The sequence below is a fragment of the Nuphar pumila genome, chromosome 2 (genome assembly GCF_984573655.1).
Source record: "Nuphar pumila chromosome 2, dmNupPumi1.hap1.1, whole genome shotgun sequence".
In the NCBI taxonomy this organism is placed as follows: Eukaryota; Viridiplantae; Streptophyta; class Magnoliopsida; order Nymphaeales; family Nymphaeaceae; genus Nuphar; species Nuphar pumila.
Genome location: NC_143250.1, coordinates 38,600,496 through 38,609,620, shown reverse-complemented (window position 1 = coordinate 38,609,620; position 9,125 = coordinate 38,600,496).

The window sequence follows — 9,125 nt, the reverse complement described above, 5'->3', positions numbered from 1 at the left end:
GTTTTGGACTGAGAACAATTTTAATTGCTTAAGACTTTGATATTTAATTTAATTTGTTAAATGAACTTTTATTATTAATTTATACATGTATGAACTTTTATTCAATTTATGAATGTTTAATTCCTGAATTAAATGCATGTATGGATGTGAATGTAACTGAGAATGTAACGCGCCAAGTTTTTGTCTCGGCTAGTTTTTCGTTGCAATTTATTAAAAGTATTTAGAAGTATTTCAAAAAAAAATCATGATTTTCAGGATACAAAATTTAGGATGTTACAGTTGACCCATAATTGCTCAAACTGTTATACATAGAGGGGCATACAAAATGGTTCAAAATAATCATGAAAGGTCTAAGAATGATCTTGACCGAGTCAACAAGTCAACGGTCAAACCAGGATGAGGATAAGAGGCGACTATGGATAGTTTTGAACCTTTAATGATCATGTAAAACCCATGGACAAAGTTTAAATGGATTCATATAGGATTCAATGCTAGGTCAAGATCCATAAATGTAATGGTTAAGGATGTTTTTTGACTTGAGAATTAAATTTGTCCCAAGTACTAAAAAAAAGTCAAAACCAAGCCAAATTGAATTTGAGTTTGAAGTCAATGGTCAAAGGTGAAGAGTTAAGATCCAAGAATAAAGAGATAACAAGCTCAAGATCTAATGATCTCGAGGGCCTTGCATTTTAAGGCACCACCTCTCTATACAAGAAGACAAGAGTTTTTCTAAAAACCTTCAATATGGGACTAAAGTTTTGTAGAGAACCCATTACTCACAAACTTAGAAAAAATGAAAAAATTGAGAAAAACTTAAAGATAGTTTTGAGCCAAATTCTAACAATAAAATCATATTTTTTTTATCAAAAACAAGTATTCAAAAGCCATTGCTTACTATTTTAGACATGTTGAATCCATCTATGAGGTCCAATTGAAACAAAACAACCTACAGCATAGGGATTCAGATAGTATCTTTGAGATAGCTGTGAATGCTCCACAACAGGTAATCAGGTGCAGCAGCACACAAAAAGTGTACCATCACATTTTCACCTGATCCTCCCTTCAATTTGGTTGTATAAAGTGGGTCAGATTTTAACCAAAATTAGTATCACCATCTGAGATAACTTCAAATGACGATGGGCACATGTCATAAAACTCGTAGGCAATTTGGCATAGTATTCTGAAATCTAAAACTCGTAGGCAATTTGGTCATAAAATAGTCTATTTGTTTGTTCCCATTGAAGGAAACATCCTTTCATAGGAAAGAGCATGAAGAATTAGCAGTTAATGTGGTAGGGGAGGAAGAAGGGGCGTAGTAGCAGTAGCAGCAGAGGTCTTTTTGGTCTTGGGGCGTACCTCTGCTCAATCTAGGTTCCGGTCATCACCGGGGTTGAGTGATCCTGCTGCCTTCTGCATCTTGCCAACTTTCGCGGCTGCCACCACTAGGTTAGACTTGTTGGAGTAAGGAGAGCGGAGAGAAAGGGGTCGTGAAAGAAGAAGTGAAAGAAGAAGATGGTTAGAGTGACTTGGTTAGGAAATGAAAAAAAAGTATATATGTATATATATATATATATATATTATTTTATAAAATATTAAGAGTATATTAATCATTCCATCCCCACCACAAATAAGGCAGGTTCAGTCGGTCCCCGTTTCTCCCAAGTCCACTGCCATTCCCTATGCAAAGACCTGCCTAACAATTTTCTAAAATGCTCGCTTAAGTATAAAATATCATTTTTGTCCTTTTCTTATCAAACAACTCATTTTGTGTTGTTGTCTTTTGTTAAGCAAATCTATAATAAGGAAAAACGTGTATTTGAAAAATAAATTACAAAAATCAAGGGGTGAAATGTAATAATTGAAATGTTAGGTGCCATATTGCAAATTACTTTTTCTTTTATTTTTCTATATTTTAAAACTTTGTATCTACATGCCATAAACACTGTTAACATCATTTTATTCAAAGTCAATACTTACATATTAGCTAGTCATCAATTGAAAACAGGCTTATGATTATAGGACTGTCAATGGGTCCGGTTTACCCGGATTAGACCCGTACCAAACCCTATTGGGTTCGGGTATGGTGATTAAGAAGGCCTAATTAAGACCTGGGTCCAGACTTGAAGGTCCTCTTAATACATGAACCCGGGTATAGTTTATGAAATTTTATACCAGACCAGGGTCTGACCTGGGTTCTGATTAAGACCCACAATTTTTTAATATAAAAATAATAATAAATATTGTTTTACCGAGTATGGCCCCGGTCTGGTTCATATAGTTCTTTCCGGGTATGGTTTCTCTTATAGTGAGTTTGTTTAGACTCGCATCGAGACCCAATATTATACCCAAAAATTGGGGACAGGTCTGGTTCCACCAGGGTCCGAACTAAACCTGACCTGTTGACACCCCTAGGCCTTAGTTATGAATTTATATTGGTCTACACTTAACTGTGTGCAGATGGTGTGAGAGACATATGTTGGGCTTTGGGGGACCAAGTGTCTCGCTAAGAACTTGGCTCCATCATTGAATCATGCCTCCACCCCAGCTATCTACGAACTAGTATTTTCTTGACAATTTATTGAAAAGATTTTTTTTTAGTATATCATGAGTTCGACCATTGGGATTGTAACATTAATCTAAAACTTGACAAATTGAGATGTATTATGCTCGAACTTGGTACATGTGGTATCAAATCTTGCCCTTGATCCAATGGGATCTGGCTCCCTACATAGAGGTCAGAAACTCAGATCCAGATCCATGGATCTTAATCCTTTACCCATTTCCCTATGGAGGGGGAAGATGATGGGTGGGAGGGGCGTGGATGAGGTTTGGTTGGACCTCTGATCCCAATATGGCACCTCATACTTTGGTATAGATCTTTATATGAGATATGAATGTGCATTTGGATCACATTCAAACTTGTTTAATACGTTGTTGTTTTTTTTGTGGAAATATTTTAGGCTGGATTTATGTTCAGATTCAGATCAAATTGTGTCATTTTGTACTTTTTCCCACGTATAAAATAAATAAAACCCTTATTTCAAGTCTTATTTTAGCTGATCCGATTTCAATTCCAATTGGAGAAAACAAATCATTCTACTTCGTGGAATTTAGTCCATATCTGAGACGATGTAATAAACATTGGCGATATTTTGAAAATATCATTTTTTATACTAGGAATACATTCCTTTAAAAAAAAGGTATATTCAAATTATCACCCATTTTAAAAACTTTATATCTTTGTTGTGATATTAACACGATCATTTTTTTTAAAAATTATTCATTTTTACAAATTTTTTTATAACTTCATTTATGTTTCTATAAAAAAATTTATGTTTATATACACCACTTTTTTCTAAATACTTTTCGAAATATCAAAACTTTAAAATTTATCATGAGATTTTCCTCACCAATATTTTCTCAAGAACGATGTTTGTGACATAGAGTTGTCAACTTGAGTTGGGGCCTTCACTGCGCCTAGCTAGTGGGTTTGGACTTGGAGTCGACTCTGAGGTTCTAGTTGATGAGTTGTGGAGCTTGATTCAGTGTTTTTGCTCTTGCCGGAAAGGAGTTTAGGGGCTCCCCCTGACGCAGGTCCCTAAAGTTTTTTTTTTTTTTTTTTTTGGGGGGGGGGGGGGGGGGGCGGGGGAGGGGGCTTATGTTTGAGACCCGGTTTCTTATGGATCAGACCCGACTTGTTTAGGTTTAGGGTTGTCGCCCTTGCCTTACAAATTCTTTCTTTTCTTTTTCTCTTGTAGCAGTCAGAAAGAGCAATAAAGTTTTTCTCTGGGCGACCGTGGTTTTTTACTCTCTCTCGAATTTGAGAAGAGGTTTTTTCACGTAAATCTTTGTGTCCTTGTTGTGTTTGGTTTGATCATTCTTATTTATTATTTCTTTCAGTTGTTTCTTGCTTGTGGTTTTTCTAACAACTGATATCAGAGCTATGTTCGTCGAAGCAAGAATAGAAGAAGGAAAGATAAAGATTGATCGGTTCAACGACAAAGATTTTAGTTTCTGAAATATGCAGATCTTCGATCCACTGTATCAGAAGAAAGTGTATCAGCCCCTATCGGGAAAGAAATCAGAAATGATGGGGAAAGATGAATGAGAGTTGTTGGATCAACAAGCTCTAGGTGTGATTCGCCTCACACTGCCTCACAATGTTGCGTTTAACATTGCGAATGAGAGAACGATGACAGATTTGATGACAGCTCTATCAAACATGTATGAGAAGCCATCTGCCTCTAACAAAGTTTATCTGATGCGGTGGTTGTTCAATATGAAGATGGCTGGGGGTGCTTTTGTGACCGATCATATCAATGAGTTCAATACCATCATGAGCCAGTTGAGTTCGGTGAACATTGATTTTGATGATGAGGTAAAAGCCCTCATTCTACTCTCCTCTTTACTCGAGAGTTGGGGTGAGACGATAACTGTGGTGAGTAGTTCGTCTGGCTAGAAGAAGTTGAAACTTTTGGAAATCCGAGATATGATTCTCAGTGAGGATATTCGAAGAAAGGAGTTAGGAGAATCCTCAGGCGCTGCTTTGAGTTTCGAAGGTAGAGGGAGGAACTTCCAACGGAGCCAGAGTTCAAACCGTGGCAAGTCAAGGTCGAAGGGAAGGAGTAAGTCGAGACCTCGTGGTGACCTTGTGTGTTGGAATTGCGATAAGAAGGGTTATCTAAAGCGGGATTGCAAGGCCCCTAAGAAGAAGAGGAACCAGGACAACGATTAGTTCATGAATGCGAGAGTTGAAGAAACTACATGTTTTGAGGACACTCTGATCTTGAGCGTAGATAGTTCGATTGAGTCATGGATCCTAGACTCAGGTGCCTCTTTCCACTCCACTCTGTGCAAAGAGCTTATGCACAATTTTGTGGCCGAAAAGCTAGGTAAGGTTTATCTAGTCGATGATGAGCAGTTAGATATCATCGAGAGGGGTGACGTGCATATTAGGATTGCTAGTGAGTCCAGATGAACATTGCATAATGTTCGTTATATACCTGGCTTAAAGAGAAAACTGATTTTAATAGGTCAGTTAGATAGTGTTGGGTATAAAATTGTATTTGGACATGATTCATGGAAAATTGTGAAAGAAATCTTGGTTATTGCACAGGGAAGAAAATTGGGGACCCTGTACATGACTGATAATAACCGAGATATTGTTGCTTCGGTGAGTTCGGAAGCAGATGCTAAGTTATGACATTATAGACTCGGGCACATGAGCGAGAAAGGGATGAAGGTGTTAGCATCAAAGAGACTATTTCCAGATTTAAAGTCTGTATACACTGGTTTCTATGAGGATTGTGTGTTAGGCAAACATAAACGGGTCAGTTTTTTGAAGATCGGAAGAGAACTGAGGGTAGAGAAATTGGAGTTGGTGCACACTGATGTTTGGGGACCATCTCTTCTTTGTTTCCTTGGAGGCTCACGATACTATGTGACCTTTATTGATGATTCCACCAGAAAGGTATGGGTTTATTTTTTGAAGAATAAATCTGATGTTTTTGCCACTTTTAAGAAGTGGAAAATGAGATTGGGCTGAAAGTGAAGGGTCTACGGTCTGACAATGGAGGGGAGTATGGCAGTGCAGAGTTCAAAGCATTTTGTGCGGAGAATGGAATTAAAATGAGTCGGACGATTCCGAACCGACCACAACAGAATGGAGTTGCTGAGTGGATGAATAGAACTCTCAATGAGCGTATGAGGAGCATGAGACTGCACGCGGGTTTACCTAAGGCATTCTAGGCAGATACTATAAACACTGCAACCTATCTGATCAACCGAGGTCCCTCAGTTCTGTTAGATCTGAAACTGCCAGAAGAATAATGGACGGAGAAGAAGGTAAATCTATCACATTTAAGATTTTCAGTTGTGTTTCTTATGTACACATTGATTCTGAGAATAGGGATAAGCTAAATGCTAAGGCCCGTAAATGTTATTTCATTAGATATGGTTCTAATTACTTTGGTTATCATTTCTGGGATGAACAAAACTAGAAAGTAATAAGAACTAATGATGTAACATTTAATGAGAATGTGCTTTACAAAGATAGCTTCAATGTAGAATCAAAGAAGACAGAAAAATAGAGAGATATGATGAGAGAGATTGACTTGGAGAAAATCTCAACAAATACCCTTGTTAAGAATTCTGAGATAGTCGAGGTAGACTCTAACACAGAGCCAACCACTCTTGCACCTGAATTGAGGAGATCTGTTAGAGCACCTAAACCTTTGATTTAGTATTCTCCATCTTTACATTATTTATTGTTGACCAACTCTAGAGAGCCAAAACATTTTTCTGAGGCAATGCAGGTGAAAGATTAAGTTAAGTAGGAGTTAGCAATGCAAGATGAAATCAAGTCTTTATAAAAGAATGAGACTTGTATGCTAATCAAATTACCAAAGGAGAAGAAAGCATTGCTGAATAAATGAGTGTACAAAGTGAAAGATGAGCCTGATGACAACAAATGGTACAAGGCAAGATTGGTAGTCAAGGGATTCTTGCAAAATGAGGTGATTGACTACACTGAGATATTCTTCCCCGTGGTGAAGTTGACTACCATCAGGACAATTCTTGGTATTGTGGCTGCAAAAAACTTGTACCTAGAGTAGTTGGATGTGAAAATTGCTTTTCTCCATGGAGACTTGGAGGAGGAAATCTATATGGTGCAACCAGAAGGATTCAAGGCTCCGAATAAAGAAGACTTAGTGTGCAAACTAAAGAAGAGTTTATATGGCTTAAAACAAGCTCCTAGGCAATGGTATAAGAAGTTTGACACCTTCATGTGTAACTGTGGGTTCACCCGATTCGAGTTGGACCATTGTTGTTACTATAAGAACTTTAGTGAGTCTTACATTATTTTACTTTTGTATGTAGATGGCATGTTTGTTACATGTTCTAGCATGCAGAAAATAAACATACTTAAGCGACAATTGTCAAAAGAGTTTGAGATGAATGACTTGGGCCCAACAAACCAGATTCTTGGTATGCGGATCACTCCGGATAGAGAGAAAGAAACTCTAAACTTATCACATGAAAAATACATTGAAAAGGTGTTGGAAAGGTTTAGAGTTCAAGATGCAAAGCCTAGAAACACCCTGCTGGAAAGTCACTTCAAACTCTCGAAGGAGTAGTCACTAAAGACAAACGAGAAGCGAGAGAAAATGGCTAAGGTCCCATATGTCTCAGCCGTTGGCAATCTCATGTATGCTATGGTGTGCACCAGATCGGACATTGCTCATGCAGTGGGAGTTGTGAGCCATTTTATGGCGGATCTCAGACCAGAGCATTGAGAAGTTGTGAAGTAGCTATTGAGATATCTGAAGGGGACATCAGGTATGTCACTTTGTTTCAATGGGAGAAGTGCAAACTTGCAAGGTTTTGTAGGTGCAGACTTTGGTGGAGACGTGGATGGACGGAAGAGCACTTTCGGATATGTGTTTACACTTGGTAACACAATGATCAGCTGGATGTCAAGACTTCAAAAATGTGTTGCCCTCTCAACCACATAAGCTGAATATATTGCTATTTTCGAGGTCAGAAAGGGGATGACATGGTTGAAGAATTTTCTTAAAGAGATTGACAAAGAATATGACAAAAGTGTCCTCTTCAGTGACAGTCAGAGTGCTTTGTGCCTTACAAAGAATCCAATATTTCATTTAAAGACAAAATACATTCAATTGAGTTATCATTGCATTCGAGAGATGATAAATGATGGGACATTGTCATTAGAGAAGATCCTTGGTGCCAAGAATCCAGCAGACATGTTGACAAAGGGTGTGACCACTGAGAAACTGAGGCTGTGCATTGCCTCAGTTGGACTCCTTTATTAAGCATGAGGGAGGGCTTCCGTTCCACAGATTGAGAAGACAAGATAGATGGGTTTTTTGTATTAGTCTCTAAGTGGGAGATTGATGAGTTGTGGAGCCTGATTCAATGTTTTTGCTCTTGTAGGAAGGGGGTTCGGGGGCTCCCCTGGTGCGGGTCTTGAAAGAATTCTTTTTTAGGGCTTATGTTTGAGACCAAGTTTCTTATGGATCAGACCCGACTTGTTTAGGTTTAGGGTTGTCGCCCTTGCCTTATAAATTCTTTCTTTTCTTTCTCTCTTGTAGCAGTTAGAAACAATAATAAAGTTTTTCTCTGGGCGGTCATGATTTTTTACTCTCTTGAATTTTAGAGGAGGTTTTTCCACGTAAATCTTTGTGTCCATGTTGTGTTCAATTTTATCATTCTTGTTTATTGTTTCTTTCAATTGTTTCTTGCTTGCGGTTTTCCTAACATTAATATCGGGTTCTTGGGCCTACTATGAGAAAATCCATACCTGTGTTCTATACGGATTGCATAAACTAGGCTGGTGCCTACCCAGTCTAACCGGCTTCAACTCAGGTTAGACCCTATGTTTGTATGACTTTTGCAAATCATACCCTGCTCGACTACTAATTGGTCCACCCTGTGAGTAGGGCTGGTAAACGAGTTGAACAAGACTTGAAGTGTTGAAGCTTGGCTCATTCTTGTGCCGAGTCAAGTTGAGTTGAAGCCGGTTTGTTTATAGAAACAATACATCGTTTTATAGTTGAAAAAATACTATTGCAAAAAATTACATGTAAAATATATTTCTTAATGACTTAAAGCTTCTACAAGCCCAGCTGAGCTGAGCCGGGCCGAGTATTTATTGTTCACATTCAGCTTGCCAACCTATTATACGAGTTTGAACAAGGTCGCTATGAGCTGAATAGGAGCCGAGCCACTAGTGGCTCAGCTTGTTTCCCAGCCCTATCTGTGGGTCCGAGCTGAATTCTTAATCAAGCCCCCATCTTTATTACCAAACCCGAAACCTATGGCGTACTGGGTAACAAGTTGGATTTGGTCTGGATCTTTCCAGATCAGAATCCAAATATGAAATTTTAACAGTGGATCTGAATTTGACTGGATCTAAATCAGATCCGAGAAGGTAAAGTTGAATCTGAATCCAAAATACATGTGGTAATACTGGATCAGGGAAAAATAGAACAAAAACATGCTATTTATATTTAAAAAAAGTGCAAATGGGTCAGATTTTGATTTAGATCAAACCCAGATTCAACCTAAAATTCTGATCCAAATCAGACCCGAATCCAAAAACA